The sequence below is a fragment of the Ailuropoda melanoleuca genome, chromosome 10, assembly GCF_002007445.2.
Source record: "Ailuropoda melanoleuca isolate Jingjing chromosome 10, ASM200744v2, whole genome shotgun sequence".
Lineage (NCBI taxonomy): Eukaryota > Metazoa > Chordata > Mammalia > Carnivora > Ursidae > Ailuropoda > Ailuropoda melanoleuca.
The window spans coordinates 103,022,390-103,046,310 of NC_048227.1; the positions used below are offsets into that span (position 1 = coordinate 103,022,390).

Consider the following 23,921-nt stretch of genomic DNA (forward strand, 5'->3'; position numbering starts at 1 on the left):
GAGGTGAATGAAAAGCACCCGGCTCTGGTTTCCTAGATGTTGAATGGAGTTCCCATATGATCCCCAAATTCCAGTCCTACGTATGTGCCCCAAAGAAATGAAAACATGAAATCCACCCAAAACCTGTATGCGAAAGTTTAGCGCAGTATTGTTCATAATAGCTAAAAGATGCAAACAGCCCTAATGTCCATCAACTGCTTCATGGACAAAATGGTGTGTATCCACACAATGGAACATTACTCAGCCACAAAAAAAGAAGGAATGGGGGCGCCTGGGTGGCTCAGTCGTTAAGCGTCTGCCTTGGGCTCAGGGCGTGATCCCGGCGTTCTGGGATCGAGCCCCACATCGGGCTCCTCCACTGGGAGCCTGCTTCTTCCTCTCCCACCCCCCCTGCTTGTGTTCCCTCTCTCGCTGCCTGTCTCTGTCAACTAAATAAATAAAATCTTAAAAAAAAAAAAAAAAGGAATGACAGATACATGCGACAACATGCGTAAGCCTCAAAGACATTACAGCAAGTGAAGAAACCAGTCACAGAAGACCACATACTGTGTGGTTCTGTGTATAGGAAAGATCCAGAATAGGCAAATCCATAGAGATAGAAAGTAGACTACTGGTTGTCCAGGGCTAGACGGGGGCGGGGGAGTGACTGCCCCTGGGTACGGGTTTCTTCCTTTTTTTTTTTGAGGTGATGAAATGTTCTCAAAGTACATAGTGGTGATGATTGCACAACTCTGAACGTATCACAAACCACTGACCTGTACACTTGAATGGGTGGGCTTTGTGGTCTGAGTTATATCTCACGAAGTTGTTTTAAAAAGCAAGACAAACTCCTGGGCCCACAGATGACAAAACATAAGCATAGTCAGCTTTTACTCTACACGTGATATAATCACACATGTCCTGACATTGTTGGAAAAAAGGAATGGGTGAGTCCTTATTGGGGAAGAACAAGGGGAATTTCAGCCTGCAGAAAAAGGCACCCTCCCCTCACCCAGGGAACAGAGCAAGATGGCAGTGCCCCGGTGTGCCGATGTGATGTGAGTGCCTACCAGCACACCGTAGGGATGTAGACTGTATTCCCTAAGCTGGATGATGTCTGTGACACTAGGCCATAAATAAGGGTAGGATGGGGCCTCAACTTCCATCCTAAGCGAAGCCTGTGGGCAAAGGCTGTAAGGATAATTACTACCCCTAAATCTTCCGGTCAGTCTCAAAGAACAAATGGAAATCAACCTTAGGCCTGCACGCCAACAGAAGCGATTGCCACCATATAGGATAATTAGGCTCCGCACTTAAGCTCCAGAGAAAATCTTCAGTGGGTCAAAAGTTTTGAATACCTGAGACTGAATACTCTGCTTCTGTTCGTTACTATCAATGCCACCCACTAAAGAACATAACAGACTATATTCACTATAGCAGACTCACCACGATTAAATTCAGATGAGATTTCAGGGCTCAAATATGCGAAAAAGATTTTACTAGAGCGATAATGTCAGCTGCCCTTTAACGGCCAAACGGAGCAGAAGCTGACAACGCTTCCCAGGAGCAGGACTCCGGGAGGCAGGGCCGGTGTCTGGTGGCTTACCCCCTCGCCCAGGAGCCAGCACGGGGCCTATGTGCAGTAGACACTTACGGAAAGAGTTTGTGAATGAAATCTGGTGAGTTGCCAAAAGCTTCACTTAGTTAATGAAATCAGTAGGGAGATAAATAATTGAGTAGAAAAAAATGGGTTCATCAATCTGCAACATTGGAAATTTTACATTTTTTTGGTTGGAAGACAAATGAGCCAGGATAGAAGTCAGGAATTGATGCCACCTGTTGTCCAGGTTTAGGTCTGAGAGACTTGCTCTTTCCCCAGAGTCTGAGTTGTTCACTTGATCAACCCACAGCGTCCAATTCCAAAGGTCTGCTGCGCTGTTCTGAGACACAGACACTGTGGCCGGGGATGGGTGGAGGCTGCCCACCCCACTCTTCCTCCAAGCCCTTTCTATGGAAGTTCGCGTCCCTCGAGTCGGATTCTGGGGATGGGGATGAAGTAGCCAGGAAAATGGGACTTATTTCTAATCCATACTTTGGATCCGGAATAAAAGCGGTAAACTTAAAACTGGACGGATGCTGAAAACCATATATCCCTCACCAGGTGAGTGAATAAAGAACACGTGGTCTATCCATACAGTGGAATAATGCTCAACAAAATGAAAGGAACAAACTACAGACCCGTGCAACACACGGACAGGCCTCCAAAAAAACTCTGCTAAATGAAAGAAGCCAGACGAAAACACTCTATAGTGAATTATCCCATCGATCTGCAGCTCCCATAAAAGTTGAAACTACAGAAACAGTGGATTCCTGATTACCTGGGCTACAGGGACAAGTGAGGCTCATGTGCACAGGAACGGGGTGGGGGGGGGAAGGTGCTGGGGGTGACGGAAAGGCTCTACGCTGGATTTTGGCGACCATAGCACAACGGTATAAACTGCCCAACTCATTGAACTATAAACTTAAAATGGGTGAATTTTATGATATGTAAAGTAGGTCTCAAAAAAGCCATCCAAAAATCAGATGAATGAATGGAAGAAAAAAAAATGGTTGAATTCCCAACAATGAAAAAGAATGAGAGGCCCATCCTTTCAGTATGAGGAGCCGATTTAAATTAATTTTCTTCACAGAAATTAAAAAGGAATGTGGACAGGAATGAGCAAGAAAGAGATGTAAAATAGGAAAAAGGAAAGACAGCATGAGTTCCCTCTTCTATTTCATAGCAGAAATGAAAACAAGCCTGTTTTGTTGTCCCATTAGCTTTTGAGTCCTGCTGGTCTCCCAAGCCCCTACCTCACTATCGTATACACAAAGATGCGAGCGTACATTTTGTGATCTTTTTACTTAAATAAAAATAACACCTTTGCTCCACCGTTTTCCCAGTTGACTCGCCCAATAATGGTACCAAAAAGATGAGTTAAGCCAACTCAGCATAGCTTAGCTTTAGTGGCTGCACGCTGGTTCCATGTGATTGTTTATTAGTTATTAAATTGAAACCTTTGAGACAAGTCCTGCATACCAGACTAAAGGCTCCTGTATTTACATCTCCCAACATTTGGAAACAGGGAATTTTGTTTGTCTCCAGTCCTAGGATACTCTTCCAATTGCCCCCATGAGATGCCAAGATCAAGAATGAGAACAGAGACGAAAACTGTGAATTCACTGCCTTCCTTAAAAAGTGATTTGTCTTGGGGGCGCCTGGGTTGGCAGTCACTTAAGTGACTGACTCTTGGTTTTGGCTCAGGTCGTGATCTCAGGGTGGTGAGATTGAGTCCTGCATCGGGAGTCTGCTTAAGACTCTCTCTCCCTTTCCCTCTGTCCCTCCCCACCCCCACCCCGCCTCAAGTAAATAAATAAATCTTCACAAAAAAAGTGATTTGTCTTGACTGGAATAACTGAAATAACATGGCAGCAATTCCACCTTTGTATTTCTCTATCCTCCCCCATTTGAACACAAATTTCCCACAAACAGGGGTGGCGGAATCTCCACAAATACTTGAAAGTGTCTAACTATCAATTTTTAGAATTTTGTTTGTTAAAAGCGACCTTCTACTGAATATAAAATTGATGTTTTTAGTAGAAAACATCAAACACACATTTTTCTTCAGGTCTTGAGTCAGAAAGGCAATCAAAACAGAGAAAACCTACACACACATTTCAATGGACCCAGGAGAGCAATAATCATTCATGATCACCAGAAATGATTTCTCTTACTTGAGGCAACTTCAGCCTTGGACTTTGGCATCTGTATATGCTGGAAGATGGTTCGATATTCCTCCCAAAAAACCATGGAAACACCGTCCACAGAGAGCCGTTCTTCAGACTGGGCTTTAGTAAGGGTCAGTTTAAGGTGTGATCACATGGCCAGAGGTAAAGAACTTGGGGACAATGTCACTACAACCTTCGCTAAGCAACACACGGTCCTTCCTACACTGAGATGACCTGACGTGACAGTGGCTCGAGCGGTCGCCCCTGTGCTCTGAGCTGCTGGTGATCACGGATTTATTTTTATGTAGCCATCTGGTCTCACACGGTCCCACTTTTGAAAAGCCGTCCGGAGTTAGGGCAGGACTGTAGTTTTCCCGTTCTACCTGGCACTCACCAACACCCAATAACCTCCTTGGACTATGGACTAGTCATATGGACTAGATAATTTGGGGGGCCCAGGGCAAAATGAGAATGTAGGGCCCCTTATTCAAAAGGTATTAAGAATGTCAAGACAGTGGGACGCCCAGGGGGCTCCATCAGTGAAGCGTCTGCCTTGGCTCACATCACAATCTCCTGGGATCGAGCCCCACATCGGGCTCCCTGCTCCGCGGGGAGCCTGCTTCTCCCTCTCCCTCTGCCTGTTGCTCCCCCTGCTTGTGCTCTCTCTCTGTCAAATAAATAAATAAAATATTTAAAAAAAAAAAAGGAATTTCAAGGCAGTGAATGCAGCATCTCACACCAAGAGCAAGTCCCTGTGAGACCTTGCCGCTTGCACACCCCCCAAGCTACGCCCACCCGGGGGCGCTCTGACCAGCCCAATGGGCAGCCCCTCCACCTGCCCAACTCAGGAAGGCATTTAAGAATTGCCAGAAAGCAAACAAAAATCTCCAGGAAAGGGGTTCACTTTACAAAATACGTCGGTAGCTGACTCCGGAGCGTGTAGCTGCAAGCTGCCTGCCAGAGCCCAGCTCCTGAGCTCACCGAGCGGTTACACTTGAGTCTCACCTCTGTCCTCCCACCGGCTGGGGCGCGCGGGCCACCATCAAAGGCACCCACGGCCACTTCACACCGTACGTACTTGGGGCTGGTACGAGCTACACTGCATGCTAACACACAAACCTCTCCCGGGGAAGGAGGGTCGCTGCTGGGAGGCATTCAGGCATCGGGGGTGGCGGTCCTCCCACTGGACGCCCCCCACCAAGGATGCCTTGCATTCCTCCAGCAAATACCTACTGAGCCAGCACCCTGGGGAGTGGAGCCACCAAACGTCCCGTCCCCATCCCCAGGTAGCTTGCTACAGTGTAGGGAGGAATGAGAAGAGACTCTCCTGGGATTGCAGTGTGTTTTCAGAAGGGAAAGTGAAGGCAGATGGGCAGTGAGGAGGTCAGAACAGTCTTCCCTGAGGGCACACCTCTGCGCCCCTGTCTTCTGTCCCCTCCATCTGAGGCCCTCCCTTCCCCCTTCTTCCCAGCCTGTGTTCATCCTTCCAAACCCTGCCCGAGACTGTACCATCCCGCTGCCTCCCCCGAAACCGGGAGATGCTTTTTTCCCTGTCTTCTCATGGTCCCTTCCATCTTCACTGTGAAGTTCACGGGTCAAGGACTTAACCATCGCGTGGTAACCATTACTTAGCGCATGAGTAAATGCTGTCAAAGATTCAGCACAGTACCAAGGCCATAGAGATCAGTAAATATTTTCCTGTGCCTATCTGCCTGCCTTCCTACAAGCCTGAATTCCTTAGGAGCTCCCGTGGTTTCATCCGGGATCCACAGCGTCCAGCGTGCAGACCTGGCTGTGGCAGGTAGGTAATCGATATTCATACTACGAATGACTTGAATGGCCAGTCACATCCACCACACTGTTCCAGACAAATACCCAGCTTCTGGTGCATGAATAAGCCGACCACAACGTCCGTGGAACGTGGCTGCTATACCACACCCAGATCGGGGCACCGTCCCTAACACACAGCAGCATTCCTACAGGCAGGTGGATATTTTACTTGCCAAAAATCCAGCTAATAATGGAATGTTACTAAGCAGTATTTGATGTGTGACAACTTAATAATTTAACTCAACCTCTATTCTAGGAATACATGTTGGTCAGAGATAACAGAACCTACCAGACTCTTGCTACTATAGTTATGACACAGACCATTAGCCCCTTGCTACACTCCTCTAACACAGAACCTTGCACACTGAGGATTTGAAGAGGCTGAGTCCCGTAAAGGTATCAACCTTAACACCCGAGCAGGGACTCAAGAGCCAAAGAGCTGGGTTACCCTTATGGGCTATGCAACCCTGGGCAAATTACTTAACCTCAGTCTCCTCATCTGTAAAATGGAGACAATAGGTCCTACTTCATGGGGTCATGGTGAGGATTAGTTGTTTCTGGAACCCTGCCTGACACATGAGAGCCTTACGTGTAGCTAGCTAGCATCATCATCCTCATCACCTTTGTTCTGGCTCCAGGTTTCTGTTTGTCCAGAGTCACTGTCTTCCTAGCCGCCCTCTTTCTGTCACATGGTTCCAATTCTCCCAGCCCATCAGAATCACCTAGAACACATTTTTAAAAAATCGAGGAACCAGAGACTCCATCTGCTGGTCCAAGGTGGGCAATACTAACAGACAGGCAAGGTTGAGAACATGGGGGAGACTCTGCCACTGAGACCCTGAGATGAGACTAAAGCAATGGAGACGCAGCTCCTTGCTCACTGCAGCCTGGTACTCGCCCCGCATTGTCTGTGGCTGCGTCCCCGGACCCTGCATCCGAGCACAGGGATGCGAGCTGGCTCAGCGTGCCCTCCCACGGCCAGCACCACCGAGGCTCGCTCTCTCTTCCTTTGATTTACCTCCCTTTGCCTTCTGGCGTAGCCTGGGGTAGGAACCAAACAGGGAGCAGACGCTCCAGGACACACCATCTGGGGCTGGGAAGGCCAGCTCAGAGCCCAGCTACCCGGGGGGGACGGCTGTGGCCCGGAGCAGGCAGCCGGCCACCTCCACATTATCTGTCGCCATCTCCGTCCTCACCCATCTGAGCCAGGGGACAACTTGTCTTGAATGAAGTAATTTTCTGGAAAGTTAAAATTTAGAACTAAATTGCTAAAAGATAAAGTGGACAAGACCGCTCTCTGCTTTTGATGGCAGTCTTTGATGTCCTCCAGGTTGTCCTGCCTGAGTAAACGGAGGACGTCGCATGACACACACACGGCTCAGGACCACGGCTCTGGACCACGGCTCTGCAGTACACGAGTGGCTCTCAACCCCTGACACTTTCCTTAGCCAACTGTTCTTTTCGTTCCCCACCCTGCGACTGACGGTTCCTTCTTCACCATTTGTCCAGGCAGACAGGTAAGCGACCTTGTTAAGCCAGTCATTTCAGGATTATACTTGCTGTGACGAGTTTCAGGGTAAAATCAGATTAAGCCTCCAGAAGTACATAGGCTTTCCGACAATAGTTTTTCCCACCATGCACTGCAGATTTGGGGCTGTCTTCCACGCGGCTGAATCTGTCCCCACCTAGATATTCTGCCCTCCCGTACATGGACTAGGCTTTTGCAGACTTGCTGGCTTGAGCTGAATTAGACAACAGACACCCCCCCTCCCCCCCACCCCCGTGGTCACAGAGAAGGCTTCTCTACTTTCAGCAGGCTCCGCCCCCTAATGCCCTGCCCGGGGTCCCACAAATTCTCAAGTGAGAATTTCACCAGAACATACTGTAGCACCTCTCATGTGCAGATGCCATTGCACCCTAACCTTGACGGCATTATTTCCATTTTCAGTGAAACCTTGGGCCAAGTGATACTGCATATCCACACTTGATAACACGGTTCTATTTGTTTAAGTAATCTCGACACCCAACATGGGGCTTGAACTCCTGACCTGGAGATCAAGAGAGGAGTGCTCTCCTGATTGAGCCGGCCAGGTGGCCCAAAAACACGGTTTTAAAAAGAGCAGGGACACACACACACACACACACACACACACACACACACACGAGAGGCCTACCCTTCTTCCTTATTATTCGCAAGTATATCTAATAAAACTTGGTTTGCTTGTGCCTAGGCGAAGTCCACAGTTCAGATTTTTTTTTTCTCCACCAACATCTTCTTGTAAAAGGGGGGGGAAAGCAGTTAATTGGGGTAGTTAGGTATTGAGTTCTTCTCTTTCCCTCTATTACAAGATCTGCCCGTGCCCAGACTTCTTGGTTAATGCAGGAGATTTGGGTTGCGTTATTCCTCAGCTCCTGGAACACGTAAGACCCTTAAAGTGATGGGTACCTTGAGGAGCTCATTAGGATTTGAATTGGCAAATTTCACATGCCTGACTATTTTGTTCAAATTTCAAAAGATAACCCCAGTGAGAGAAATCTTTATGAGAACAGGAGGTAATGTATCATAAACCGGTGATAAGATAAAAGACATCTATAAGCAGTAGGACTTAAAGCAACCCCTTATCGGAGAGAGAGTCAATGCAATGGGAGAGGAAGAGATTAGAAAGAACAAAATGGGCGTCGGGCTAATCCAGAGAAGGAGTTATTCCAGTAGAAGGGAAGAAAGTCCAGAAGCGTGGATGACCAGAGCCAAAAAAGAGAGGGACTCAAGCAACCCTCCATCAGCGAAACCATCAGAGAGACAAGGAAGAAACAGATGCAAGGCAGGCCAGTCCCCGGGGATGACTCATGGCCTGCCCCGTCCCATCCCATCCCCAAGACTCACTGTTCAGTGACAGGAGTAAAGAGGAAAGGTGGCGGAAGGGACAGCACGATAAATTGACTCTTCCTTCCCACAAAGTCACTTAGAGATCATCCAGCTCAGTTTTCCTCTAAAAACTTTACGAGATATGTTCCCTTCAGCAGAAGCAGCTAACTCTCAAGGGTCTGGAGCTATGGCGTAAAGCCATCAAACAACCAAGCACGTTTTAAGCACGCCTTAAAAGTTCACATAAACATTGCGTGTTATATCATGGCATATCCATGTTGGTTTCATTTTTTAAAATAAAATATATCTTGGCTCTTTCAGCAAAACGGATGCTTGGGTGACCTGGGCCCAGTTTACCCTGCAGCTCTGCCCACGTGCTGGCACACCCCCAAAATGACCCCACCATGCTGGTGATTGAAGAAGTTGGCCTCTACCCCGGCCTCCTCCCTGACCAGGTTGGGAAATGAGGCCACAGAGGCCATGCGAGGCTACCTCCCAGGGCCAGGGCCAGTGCAGACCCAGAGACAGCCCCTGGGTTGGGGAGCCAACCCAGGCTTTGCCACCCCTCCCCTGGTCCTCCCTTCTGCCACCCCTCCCCTGGTCCTCCCTTCTGCAAGGCTGCTTTTCATGGTCCCTAAAAGCACCCCCCCACCCCGCTCCCTGTCTCTGTGGCCCAGCAGAAAGTATCTGCAGCAGGAGGCCTGGCAGTCTCCAGACTCCAGCTAATGCTATGTTCCCATGCTATGTTCTTCGACAAGGGCAGGACACCTTGACTGCCAGTTTGCTAGTCCTCTCCCTGCCCAGAGAGGCAGGCAGGGTCGTGTCATATGGTGTACCCGTTCTTAGGAAATTGCAGCTCACTGCTTGCCCAACACCCACAGGACACAACTAGATCCCAGCCTGGCAAAGCACACGTTCCAGAAAGGTACATCTTCTCTGGGGAGCCAAGCCAAAGCGAAGCTGTTAGGACCAGACTGTCTTAAAGACAAATCACAGTTCATCCATTTGAGAAGACAGAAGGAGTGGGGTGGAGGGGATGAAGTCCCAATTTGGCTAAAATTGGACCCAATATAAATAATTAAAACAATCAGGCACATTTAAAATATCTCTGCGGTCCTTTCTCCCTTTCTGCCCTACTTAAACTTTAACCCCACTCTCCCACCAGAAATGGAGGCCAAAGGAGGAATTTGGTGACACCACAAAACTTTAATTGCATCATTCAGTCTTAAGTAACTTCTTAAATTTCCACATGATGCAGGGGTTAAGATGTAGAATGTCTGCTCATTTATGTGAAGCTATGGAAGGTCCTTTAACCCTGAAAGAAGATCCAGGCAAGTTGTGGGAAAGAAAGCATCATGCAAGCACATGCAATGCTTTTATAATTTCTGTCTTACCCTGTAGGCAGCTCCTGTCTGGTTCACCTTTGTACCCTCAGCGCTTGGCCCACAGTAGGCTGGATACAAGGGTTCAGTAAGGAATGCCATGAGAGGGTTCTGGAATCACGTGGGAGTCTGGAAGAACAGACTCACCCGAGCCCCCCACACCCACCCCAAGCCCATCTTTCCAGTCCTGGAAGGGAGAAGGGCAGACAAAGGAAGGGACAAGGTGGCTGGATGTCCAGCGTTACCAGGCACTGGGCTGGGGAGCTGGGGCCTTACCTGAAGTGGGGCTGGTCCCAGGACAAGCAGTAAAAGGGCCCTCTGGCCTAAGTGAGGAGGCCGAGGAGGCTTGAAATGCCTTCGCGATTGGAAGGGGAGGGTGCTAAGAGGCAAATTAACCAGTGGGCCCTGGGTGTGGCGCTCACTGGTTGGCCTAGAAACTGGGAATTAATCAGGAAATCCCAGCAGGCAGACCTGAAGTCCTTGTGGCAAGCGCTCTCACAGTTCTTTCTGTAGATATGTTAATCCATCCCGCCCAGGGGCTGTCTCGCCCTCCGGGGGAGTTGAGCGAGTTGAGGGAGTTGAGGCCGCGGGCCCTGCCAGGACGAGGGGCTGGGGCCGCCCAAGCAGAAGGCTGTGGATGGGGCCCTATTTGAGTGCTTCCTGTTACAAGTCTGCTCTTCATTTACTTTCTTAACTGGTTTCTGGTTTTCAATTCTCAGCTGTTCATTTAAATGACCGAATTGCCCCTTTGGTTTGGGCTGTGGTTGTAAACCTGGTGAGTACAAGTTAGTCCTGAGAGATGGGTTTGCTTGGATCTGGGAGCCAGAGGACCTGATTTCTGAGGGTCAGAGGTAGGAGCTCCCTGAAGTCCTCAACTGCAGGGGATTCCGCCCCCCAGGGGACAACTGGCAATGTCTGGAACATTTCTGGCTGTCACTCCTGGGGTGGGGGTGGGGTCCACTGGTGGAGGCAGGAATGCTGCTAAACACCCCACCGGGCACAGCAGGGCCCCCGGGACAAAGCATTGTTCGGCCCCAAATGTCAACAGCACCCGGATCAAGATCAAGAATTTGTCCTAAAGGAATGTCGGCCTGGGAGGACCTGGGCGGGGGGAGGGGAGTCATTTAAGCAAATCTGACCCCTGGCTCCCCGACCCCACCTTTCACAAGGCTACAACACCCATTCAGGGCCAGGTACTCTGCTCGGTGCTAGAAACAGTGCAGTTAGAAAGGCAGTTGTTAGGATTAAATCTTAAAGAGCGAATTGCCATTTAACGTCATAGCATCTACAGTGACGTTTTATGAAGGACGGGTGACGGGATGGAGGATGAATGTCAGAAAACAGAGGCAAGAGTTTCAGGAGATAGACACAAAGGGTGCCACACGTCTGGGAAAGGAAGCCACTCACCACCGCGGGTCCACGCAGCCCACCCTTCCCCGCAGCGGAAGAGAGAAAAGAGGGGCACGGAGCCGGGCCCAGGAGGAAGGTTCAGAGATGGCACCGCTGGTGTGCGGAGAGCGGCGGTATCCCGGGAAGGAGCACTTGGGACAGAGAGACTCTTTAAACTTTCATCAGCCTGGGGTAACTTCAGCCCACGGAGAGGTGACAGCTCACGAGAGAGCGCCGGAGATGGGAAGAGACCAGATTTCGCTCCCGGTCAATGCATTTCACGGGTTCTCATTTCAAAGCGTGTCCGAGAGAAGCACAGGCTGTGTCTTTCCAGATAATACTCCACCTTTACAGGTGACGATGGATTTGTTGACAAGCAACCACACAAAAGAAAGTCTGCCTCTCCACCCACAGCCTCAGGAGCCGCTCAAGCAGCCACCACAGGTGTCCTTGAGAACAACTTCTCAGCAAAGGTCAATCCTTGGTTAAAAATTAGTTTTGAGGGGCGTCTGGGTGGCACACTTGGTTAAGCGTCTGACTCTTGGTTTGGGCTCAGGACATGATCTCAGAGTCATGAGATTGAGCCCCGCATCACACTCAGCACCGAGTCTCCTTGAGAGTCTCCCTCCCTCTCCCTCTGCCCCTCCTGTTCCTGCTCTCTCTCTCTCTCTCAAATAAATAAATAAATAAATCTTTAAAAAAAAAGTTTTGAGAACAGTTCATGTTTAATTGGATGTCATGTCCTGCACTGTCAATCAAGCTATTTGAACCATAGGGCCCTTGCCCTTCCCCACCAGATCAGCTCTCGGGCTAAACCAGAGCATCTAAGCTCCCTGAAAACCACAGCAGCTTGTCTTCTAGGCTCTGCTTCTAGCTGTTCCCCAAGTTCCAAAACACTACTGTCTCTTCCAGTCTTTCTGCAGCTCCCAAACACTGGGATGCAAGGGATCCAGGGGAAGGTCTGCATGGTAGAGAGCTGATCATTAGGTCAGAAATGGTCACTATGTGTCTGCTCAGTCCGTGGCACTGTGCTGGCCCCGGGGAACAGATGGATGAATACGGCACCAACGGCGTGGGGGGCGGGGGCACAATACACCACTGAACAGTCTTGTTCACATCTCACCTCTGATCCTTATTATGAAACCAGGTGAGTAACTCACTAATCTTTACTCTCTGCATCCATAAAGTGGAAAGTGGTAATAGTTCTACCTGCCTGATTCGTTATGAGGCTAAAGTGAATTGATAGATGTGAGGTCTCTGTACTAGACGGGCACATAGGAAGTCCTTGTCAAAGTGGGCCATTACCATTCTCAGAGAACCTATAGGTTGGCTGGTCCCCTGAGCGTCTCCGATGGCTTCTGCAGGTGACCTGCCATCCCCCCACCCCAGACCAAGGACTAATCTTCTGCAGCAATTTTAGGGATCAGCTTCAGACTCCTATGAAGCCCAAAATGTGCCTCTTCTCTTAGAGAAGCCTACGTAGAAATATGGAATAGCAGCTAGGTATAACCCAAATTCGGAAGGGAGAGATCTGTGCCAGCCAGAGTTATCTGGAACTCTGAAACAGCTTCACGCTGGAGGGAGAAGCTGACCTCATCGGAGATCAAAATACTGAAGAAGAAGGGGAACTTGCTAAATGTCTCCTCTGAAGGTCGGGCAGGCAGAGGACGGCGGTGCTTCAGATGAACTCGGTCGTGTTGCCCGTTCAATCCCTGTGCCAGAGGTAGCGATCCAGTTCTGAGAAGCTTCATGACATCAGAAATACAAACAGGGTAAGTGCTCCAATATGGTTTTAACCGTCTTTATTTTGGCTATTCAGGTGTTGAAACGTACTTGGTTCTGTTGGAAGGAGGTATGCCTTATGGAGAAATCTAGCTCTAAATGACAAAAGGCTCTTTCGCAAACCAATGGGCATACCATTTTGATGACGGTGGGAGTTTCTTTTAAAAATGCTTTACTTGCAGTCCATCTGGAGGGTGCTATAGTCCCATGGAAGTCCACAGGTAAGTCACTATGAAGGAACTTTGATCGATGTTCAGCTTATGCTTTTCAGAAAGAGAACAGGTAAGTCTTCTGGATTCTATTCCTCTATGGCTCCAGGGTCAGAAATCCCACCTCTTCCCATTTCATTAATCAACAAATGTATATTGACACCAACCAGTGCGAAAGAGAAAAGAAAATTATAAGATGGACAATGGTCAAACAGCTAACCACTCTTTCCTTCTCCACCCAGCACGGTCTATACATAAAATTGTTCAATGAAGGAAGCATGCGGTGCCGTTGGCCAATAAACGCCTCTCTCAAAAACAACCCTCCCTGGTTTAAGGGGCTGTTTCCACATTTGTCTCCCTGTTCGTTCCTCAGCTTCTTTAGGACAGAAATAGTTTCCTATTTATTGCTATATCCATAATTTAGAGTGCCTGACACATGATAGTATCATTTGCTGAGTGAATGAATAAAGAGATGGATGATATAAGCGTGGATAGAGATGATAGATAGATAGATAGATAGATAGATAGATAGATAGATAGATATAGATAGATGAATGAAGGGTGACCGAGAAGTAGGATTTGGGATCACAGGAAGAAGTAGAACAAGCCAGACTGGAGTAACAAAATGAAGACAAAATCGAAAAAAGGTAGAAAATCTTTGGTGGAGCAAGAGTGGGTCTTAAAAAATAGAGGAGACAGGTTAGATAGAGCATTCCATGATAATGTTCTCCAAAAATTGCTTTTATTTTAATATCTTTCTCCTTAGTCATTAGAAGTATCTCCCTGAAAAACCCTTCAGATATTTGAAAACTGTAGCCATTTACTCTGTATCCAGTTTTGCTCGTGGTTGTGTCCATAGCACTTGGCAGATTCAAGAACACAGTGACACAACGATATAATGAATACTGTTAAAAGAATATGAGATACAATGAATATTGTTAAAAGAATGAGTTCCTGTTGTGAGCTTGCTCTTTCCCACAGCCTTAGCGGGTGCTCCCTGATCCATACCACGAAGTCAAATTTCAGAGAACCAACACTTGCTTTCCAAACAGATTCTGTCTTGGACAAAGACTATTGAATTAGAGTTGACCAGGCTCTGAGTCGTGCTGGGTGATTATTAAATCAGGCTTGATTACATACGTCTCTCAAAACCCGTACCAAAAACCATTTAGAACTGTGAATGCAGAGTCTTCAATACCCTTTAGACCTCCTTTTGAGAATACAGCGGACTGCATAAAAACTAGTAAGATGGCCACGTGCTCATCTGAGCACCCCACAATTTAAAGGATGGCGATGGTAGGTATCATTAGGATGATGCTGTAGGGATAGGTGAGATTCCCTCTCCCAGATTTCTTATTTGTTTAAAGTCTGATTTAAGTCTGGCCTTCATTTCTTGAGCTTTTCCTCAACAATAACTGAATTAGGTAGGATTCCACCACCTACTTACATCATCTTTCTCCTATCGGTCTTTCTTCTTCTGGTTTACACACAATTCTGTCCCTGAATCTATATTCACCAGCACAGAGTTTACCTGCCCTATTTCCACACTAAAGACAGACTTCTCCCCCGCTTGGAAAAAGAATGGAGAACCACGCGCCATCTCCTACCCCCTAACCCCGTTAGCCGGGACAAATTTGCCTTCTTCCCCCTTGACTTGTCCATCTCCTCTCCTTCCAACAGTCCCATCCTCATCCCGGTAATGTTCTTCGCAGACTAACCGCATCTGCTCCCCCGTCACCCTCCCGCCTGGCCCCTGCTCTCCAGCCGTGTGCGCATCTGCACGTGCTGTCACCCCCGTCTGGTGGATCTTTAACTTGGGCACCCAACTCAGAGCCTTGCAGACAATGAGGTCCCAAGCCCCATGGAAACTGACTCCGACTTCACAAGTCCCTTCTTTGGTGTCACATCTACTCAGCCTCTTCCCTGAGACCCTGAATTCCCTTTGCATCTATAGCTCCATTGACCTTCCCAGGTCAAGGCTGCTGATTATGTTTTTAACCTCTGCTCAGGGTCCCATGATAGGACAGTATTTATTTATTTATTTCTGGCTGTGCTTCCAAAGATTCTTGCCCTTCGAACTCCGTTCCATAAGGCTTTTTTGTTGTGAAATTGCTAGGTCTGGAAACTCCATCACAGACTTTGACTTACACACTGACCATCTGCTTGGCAGGGTCATGGGGTAAATCTACATCCTTGAGCCACTTTTCTACGCTTTATGCCCTTTAATTAGTTCTCTGGGCTTTAACTCTTGTTCTAGTTAGCCTTGTGCCATGCTCTGCAGTCCCGATCTTCCGACAATTTTGAATCTGCAATACTTGAGCTCTCTTGCACTATAGCAAGTTTTGTAAGTCCTAGATAATAGCATGTTTAGGTAAGGATCTCTGCAAACAGAACCTCATTAAAACCACCCCTTCTTCCTGTTTCCATGCTGAGGGGTTACTCTGAGGTTTCTAAGTAATGCTTTTGGCTTCAGTCGCAGGAAGGCACTATGAGGGCTGAGCGACCTTCACAAATCTTTATTCAAAATTACAGATAATTTTAAGAATCAAGGATGAGATGACTATTGATCTGTCTCATAAAGGCTAATTTGTAATTCAACAGACTGAATTAGGGGAATGGTGTCAATTATTAAATATTTCCTCAGCTACACTGAATAAAAGCATCAGTTCGACTCCAACCTGTTAACAGCCCCGTTTGGACTGCATCTTTATGACAGACGTGTCATTGATTCTAATCATATCTAACTTTGCTGATTACTGGGTAAGTGGTACTTTTCTCTCATGCTTTATATTTTTCCTGAAAATCAATTCTTTTTATCCCCACAGAGGATAGTAAGAAGATTGAGTAGTTTTAACTTAGGACTTTGACTTGTCCCTGCCCACCTACACACACACACACACACACACACACACACTTACTTTCTCCCTCTTCTCATGATATTCTCTTCTAACTGCAGATGCCTGACTAATAATCACAGATGGGTGAATGCTTTCCCAATTTTAAAAAAGAGAGGGTCTACGGACCCTCACCTTCATGAGAGCCAAACGCATGGGGGATCCATCTAAGGACCACGGGCACAAAACAGAATCCTGCTGTGGGTTACCTTTGGTTACTCACTCATACTTGTTGAACTTAGATTTTGTGCCAAGTAAATGCAAGCTAGTGCAAAGAACCCTTTTTTGAATATTTAGACTCCGAGACAAACCTGTGAGGCAGTAACAATGTATCTATCAGTGCTGATTCTCAGACACCCTCTGAAACTTTTTTCAAGGATCTCACCTCTTTAAAGAAGTGAGCGCTCGCCCGCCTGCTTAGTCTGGCTACAGCATTAATATCACATCTAGAGAACTGTCCTGGTTTTCTAAAACAGACCAGAATTGAGGACTTGCATAAACACCAAAGTATTCCTTCTATAATTCCTAGAGAGGATGGAGAAATTCAGAGACCAAAAATTAAGTAAATAAAGAGGTAATTACAAATGCCCGTTTCCTTGACAACACCCCTCCCCCAGCCCTCCTGTGATAGGGAAAAACCAAAATGAAAGTGACGAGGGGTAGCCACAGAGACACGCCGGATTTTAGCAAGCCGAGGCAATAACTAGCCGGAAAGCAGTAGGCTCGGACCGAAATACAAATAAATCCATTTATATCGGGGCTGCCTTTTGTGTAGTATTATTTTTGTGGTTGCCATAGAAACGCCAGGGACGGAAGAACGTGTTGCATGACACAGGAGACCGATCTGTAACAGGAACCTTCTCCCCGGCTTCATCCATTGCAGAGAAAACGCTCTCGCCCAAGGGGAGGGGGCCGCAGGGGGGAAACTCAGCCCAGAACAGCAGCTCGAAATCACAACATGGAAAGGCACGCTCACCCCGCTGAGCACAAAGAAAGGGTGCAAAACCCCGTCTGCCTTCCAGGCTCTGCCCCCTCCACGTCCCCACTGTCGCCTCACTTCCTTCTCCACCTTCCACTCTTCCTCGTCCTGTACCTACCCCTTCCAGAGGTTTTAGTGAGGTCCAGCCGAGGAGAGGAGAACAGTGATAGAGAGAGAGACACAGACATCCGCCACGCCCAGAGGTGAATTCGCCTGGAAACAGCACGAACAGCACATACCTCGTTTCTGGCGGCCCCTGGCACATGGGCTTAGAAATCAGAAACTGAAAGGGAGCAGGCTGGGGTGCAGAAATTACCACTAGTTTATAGGAGCTGTAAGTCAGCCAACACTGGAAAGAAAAAGCGAGACTCCACCCATGGGGTGGACCCTTCAGGGGAAAAAAAAAAGTGGTCCTCAGCTGACGTCTCTCCCCACCCCATGTCACTTCCTTTTAAAGCTACAATTTAGCAGTTACGGGGAGGGAAGAGAGGAGCTGGTGTAACATGAGTCACTCCCTTCCCCTTCCAATTAGTGCGAGGAAGTGCTTAGGTTGGCTCCGCGTTTGAAATCTGTGGCTCGGAAACCTGCCGGAATCAGAAACAAAGCCCGCTAGGTGGCCTTTTCTCTTCCTGCCCGGGGCCCCCAAAATCCTGTTGCATCCCCGCGCCGACATGGCTCCTCCAGCCTCAGCGCGGACGGACTCCCGCCCCGGCTGCGTGGCGACCTGGAAATCGTCCTAAACCCGCTCGCTTTTAATTCAGCCAGCCTGCGATCGCTTTGTCTTGGCGGATGCCCCACACTCTGCAATCCCCCCTCACCTCTCGCTGCTACGCTGTGCTGGGGAGGAGACTGCTCTCCACCCAGGAGAGCCCCAGAGCACCTTCAAGGAAATAATGCCGAAAACCCAAGCGATCGGAGGCGTTCAGAACTGGGAAAAAGCAGCAGCTCTGAGGTCGATGTAGTCTCTCCCCGCAGAGCAGCCCCCAGGATCGATTACCACTGCACACACGCGCGCACACACAGGCACGCGCAGGCACGCACGTGCACGTGGCATTCCTTGTAGTGTGCTGGAGAGTGTCTGGGCAGACCTTTATAATGACACAGTGTCATGGCAACTTTAAAACAGGCGGGCTGTTGAAACTCCTGAAATGCCAGGTCTTTTAACCTTCCCACAACATTATTTCAACCTCCAAATAGTTAAGATGTATGCCCTTCAAATGTCCACCGTTAGAACCATAGTCACAAATAACGTTGGAGTATTTAGGTATGACCCTTGTGTTCACTCCCATTCTTTAGATGTTTACCATCCACAGGGAAAAATCAAGTGTTCACAGATAACTAGACCACATTGCAAAATTACTAAGACCAGAAGTTGCTAAAAGCAAAACAAAACAGTGTGACACGAGGACAGAGAAGATGGAAGGGTTTTCAGTTATGGTGAGGGGGAAGGAGGGCATTCCTAATTTAGGAAAGGGGGTTTGGATTGGGTCCTTTAGGGTGTATGGCATATTGATGGTATGTAATGGGAGGGAGGGAGAAGGGGCAGGGGATGCGGGGGAGGATGAAGGACATCAAAGGCATTAAAAAGGAGTCTGAACAGGGATCTCAAGAGAAAACTCATTTGTGGCAATGGCTTATTTTAATATCCAGGTGAAAATTAATTTGACCATATAGAAATGCTTATAAAAGATGCTTGCAAGACCTTTCTTAGAGCCAATGCAATTTTTAAGAGTTCTCATAACTTTTCAAATTATGTTTTAAAATCCATTTATTTTGGAGTACCTGGGTGGTTCCGTCAGTTAAGCTGCCGACTCCTGATTTTGGCTCAGGTCTTGATCTCAGTGTCCTGGGATGGAGCCCTGAGTCGGGTTGCATGTTCAACGGGGAGTCTGCTTGAGGATTCTAGCGCACTGCGAGCTGTAAGGGGTGAGAACAAGAGGCATGTTCAACCAGCAAGACTGTAAGTAATGAATGCTGATAAGTGGAGAAATTTAAAAAGACATAAGAGCTATTGAGGCACCTGGGTGGCTCAGTCAGTTAAGCATCTGACTCTTGATCTCAGCTCAGGTCTCGATCTCAGGGTTGTGAGTTCAGGCCCCATGTTGGGCTCCATACTGGGTGTGGAGCCTACTTTAAATTTAAACAAACAAATAAAAGGACATAAAAGATATAAACTGTAACACACCAAAAAAGGGATACACAGCCAATAAACATCAACAACAAATATGCAACTTCACATAAAAATAGAAGAAGTGCTGTCATTTTTTTGCCTATCCACTTGTCAAGCGTTCAAAAACTGACATACAAGGTAGAGAGGACGCTATACGATGGGCTCTCTCCTCTCTTGTTGGTGATAGTAAATTGGTGCATTCTTTTTGGAATGCAATTAAACAAGATCTATCATGAGCCTTTAAAACTGTCCTATTCTTTATCCAATAATTCAACCCACAAGAACTTATGCTAAGGACATAAGCAGAGATGACCTCAAAGATGTAGGCACAGGTAGAGTCCTTAGAGTCATTTATGATAGTGAAGACCGAAAACCATTTAAATGCCTGAAGTAGCAGGTTAGGTATATAAATGATGTGATATTCATATAATAGAACAGACTACATACATTTAAAATGCTATATTTGAAAGGCATGAGGAAACTTTCACAATATGTTAAGTGAAGAGGGAACTAGGCTATATATAAAATATATAATTATACAAATATGTGTTACACTGCCTGTAATGGATTGGATAGTGTTGCCCCAAAATTCATGTCCTTCTGGAACCACAGAAGGTGATTTTATTTGGAAACAGGGTCTTTGAGAATGTATTTAGTTGAGTTCATACTGGATTAGGACAAGCCCTAAATCCAATGACTGGTGTTCTTATAAGAGGAGAGGACAGAGAGAAATATACACGGAGAGTGAGGCCATGGGAGGCTTGGAGGCAAAGCTTAGAGCAGTGTGTCTACAAACCAGTGAATGCCAAGGCTTGTATTCTGGCAACTGCCAGAAGCTAGGAGAAAGGCAGGAACAGATTCTCCCTCAAAGCCTTCAGAAGGAACCAACCCTGCTGACACCTTAATTTCAGACTCCTGGCCTCCTGAATTGTGAGAGAACAAATTTCTGGCTTTTAAACCGTACAGTCATTTGTCATGGAAGCCCATGGAGACTCATACAGCGTGCAAAAAAATCATTAAACTGTTAATGATTATTTCTGGACTGTGACACTGAGGATGATTCTTATTGTTTCTTTATATTTTACTGCATTTTGAAAAATTTCAACAATGAACATTTATAACTTTTATAGAAGAAAGTGATTATGAGTAAAACCCCAAAGATTCAAGGTTTCCAAAGTCACAGTGTTCTAGCACGATTAAGAACAGAAGCAAAGAATAATCGATGATGATTAAACGTATTGTAGCCCAAAGATGTATTTTCAGAACCCTCTGTTAAAGAGGGAGTGCTATGTGTTTCAGAAAAGTTTTTTTAATCTAAATTTTGGTACTTAAGATGATGAATATCATTTATCTAAAATGCTAACTTATATACCCTATATTTAACTGCCATGCTAGATGGTTGACTTATTAATGAGTATTTCAAACAGCCAGTCTCTTAACACCTTGTTAGCTGCACGCTGATGATTTTTTTTGCTTTATTTTGCTCGCCTGATATTATGATTACAATTATAAGTAAATCCATATAAATATATATACACTTTGAAAATTTCCTCAAATTATAAAATATAAACATATCATAGATTTGCAATTATAATTACCTCACCGTAGCTAAATTAGAAGTTACGGCTGTGTGGGGGAATGGGATAGGCCAGTGATGGGTATTAAGGAGGGCACGTATTGCATGGAGCACTGGGTGTTATACGCAAACAATGAATCATGGAACACTACATCAAACACTAAGGATGTACTGTATGGTGACTAACGTAACATAATAAAAAATTTAAAGAAAGAAGTTACGGCTGTTTCAAGTAGACAAAGAAAAATGTGTAAATAGTAAAGTCAACTTGATGTTTGGAATATTTAATCTTACGTTTAATAGTTGTATATTTCAATCAACTCCAATGGAGCCTTACGAATGTGTCATATATTGTTTGTAATGACCAACAAGCTCTTAACGCTATGTTGTTATTATTGCAATCATTTTAAGTACATTCAAATAGCTTTAACGTGAATATTTAACATTCAAATAACATTAACTATTACGGAGGAAAGTGCAGAGGAACGAGGCAAGATTTCCTCCTTGATCAATGATGATTATGTCCTAAGTCATTCCCTAAACATCACTGTGGATGCAGGACCTCATGTCCAACAGCTCTTAACGATCTTAACTCAGAATTGTGTTTTAAGTCTCTTAAACATTATTCTCAGTATTCAGATATCTCCTTTCTCTTCTAGATATCTTCAGGTCCATTCAACCTGACAGGGATGACTAGAAAGTCTTTACCTCCTCCTGAATCGGGGCAATGATCAGCTGGAAACCATATGATACAGCAAATCTACCGTAAAAGGAGGAACTGAACTCAAATCAACGAACTCCCAGGTGATGGGCAGCAAATTGGGCTTCACGATCTGATTTTAAGAGAGGAGGCAATACAAAGGAGTACTGGAACTTAGCACTGGAACTTAGCACTTGTGTTCTTCATGACCGAGTACTGGAGTACTGGAACTTAGCACTTGTGTTCTTCATGACCGAGTGAAAAGAGAGCACACCATTTTGAGTGGTATTTAACCCTGGATGATTTTCAACCCTTGCACTTTATAAGTTGTGTGATTTTTTTTAAAAAATGATAAGCATGAATTACTTTTATAAACAGAAAATTCAAGCATTTTCATTTTTAAAAATAAAGCATTTATTGTTATTAATTGTGGCACACGCTTCTCTTGATCTGGCAGCCACGGAAGCTTATAGTATAGCCCAATGCCGCCCTAGAGGGTAATCTAAGTCAGGTGTGGCTGTGGACCCTCGGCATCACTGGGAGCACGTCAGAGCTGCGGTCTCCGGCCCCACCCAGACCTCGTGAATCAGAAACTACATTGTAATGACATCTCCAGGACCATCAGATGCACATTAAAGATGGAGAAGTACTTGTTTTAGTCCGCGTCTCTCATTTTACAGACAGTCTCTCCTCTCTGAGTCCGGGAAGGCTGGGTCTGCTTGTCCTGAGTTACACAATGAACACGATGAACAGGAAGCAGCTAAAGCCAAGTTTCCGATTTTAATGATCCCTACCTCACAATTCTTTCCACTGCCTTCTCTAGGCTTCTGGGTGAAAAGCCGGTCTGAAAGAAACTCCATTGGCCTAAAAATGCTAAAAAGAGAATTTTTACTTAAACTCATGTTTGTTATTCTAAGTGTAGTTATTAGAAGTCCATTTATATTCCATGCATTTGAGTTTATACATAGAGAGTCAGTTTTACCCAAAGAAAGTTAGTCTTGGAATACTAGACCAAAGTTGGCAAAAAGCATGTGACATCTTTTCTCCACGATCACTCATTTTATCTTGGTTGCAAGCCAAAGCCATGGCCAGTTCAACAAAACTCAGCTTCATGACCAATTTCCAAGAGGCTGTAAAAAAGAAAACGGTCTCCATGGGCCTCCTTGTTTTGCTCTCGCCATTTTCCAATCTGTTTGCTCCTTACCTGGCAGCCTGTGCAAAATAAAAATAAAGCATGTGTTTTCCCCCTCTCTCATCTCTGGCTTTGGGTGTCATGACAGTCCTCTATATAATAAATTTACTCATTAAGCTAGCTTTGTTTCTTGCAACAAAGGTTCCTACTTCTTTTTATTTTTTATTATTTTATTTATTTTATTTTTTAGAGAGGGAGAGAGAGCAGGTTGGTGGGGGTGAATGGAGGGGCAGAGAGAGAGGGAGAGAGCATCTCAAGCTGCCCACCATGGGGCTCCAGCTCATGACCCTGAGATCACGACCTGAATGGAAATCAAGAGTCAGGCGCTTCACCGACTAAACCACCCAAGCGCCCCAAAGGATCCTAATTCTTCATATAAGTTTTTAGAGCCTCAGCTTTCTCATTCCTAAAATTCATGGTGTGGTGGTTGAAACGAGACGGTAGCTGGGAAGCACCTGAAATAGTGTAGAACAACGATCATTCTTGTCTCCTCTCCTCAACCCGTTCATGAAAGGAAAGACAACGCACAGACCTCTGCTGCCGGTTGGCATCTCTCTCCTAACCCCCAGACACATTTACCTGGTAACCTGATGATCGTCTTCATGGCCAATCCCAAATTCAGTAAGTCCCCTGATGATCTCTGGCCCCAACCCTGCCCGGGCTCCTCCGTGCCGTCGCACACACACCTCTGGTTCCCTGCGTTGGTGAGTGGTGATTTCCCCGTTCCCTTTGCGTCTCCCTCTTCCTCGTGCGTCTCCTGCTCCCCACGTGGTGCTGCTAATTCTCTTCTCAAGGCACCTGCGCGCAGCCTCTCCTCCCACTGGCTCTGCTGCTGGTGGAGGTCGCCGCAGCATCCCTCTCACGGCTGACCGCAGGAACTTCTTCGGCAACTTTGTATAATAAATACATTTCAGGAAAAGTTTTAACTCTCCTTAAAATCACCTCCTTCATTTTCACGTATACTGTGTTCTTTCCTAGTCTTTGCTCACGTGCATGCGTATTTTATTCGTCTATAATCATAGCAGCGTAGAAAATGCCATCATATTTTCATGTCACACATCCTAAAGATTTCCTCATCAGGATTTTCATGATTATCTCCTTACTGCTTTCCGAATTATCGACCTACTTAGTATACGACAGTTGTCATGACTGTTCTCCTGTGGGATGTTGCCTGCTTCCTGCTTTCCCTTACTGTGGACCATTCC

General features: G+C 46.5%; 1 protein-coding gene across 4 annotated transcripts in view; it reads right to left on the reverse strand.

Annotated features, from left to right (window-relative positions):
• AGPAT4 (1-acylglycerol-3-phosphate O-acyltransferase 4) overlaps positions 1 to 17,473 on the reverse strand; it is a 137,360-nt gene extending 119,887 nt beyond the window's left edge. Inside the window, exon 1 of one of the 4 annotated variants that reach the window (XM_034669424.1) lies at positions 17,318 to 17,473. The gene's annotated coding sequence lies outside the window, so the exon portion shown is untranslated. Of the gene's footprint in view, positions 1 to 10,101; positions 10,126 to 17,196 lie in introns of those variants that run through there. The other 3 variants (XM_034669419.1, XM_034669421.1, XM_034669422.1) reach the window with 3 other exon arrangements.
• Between the last annotated feature and the right edge of the window lie 6,448 nt (positions 17,474 to 23,921).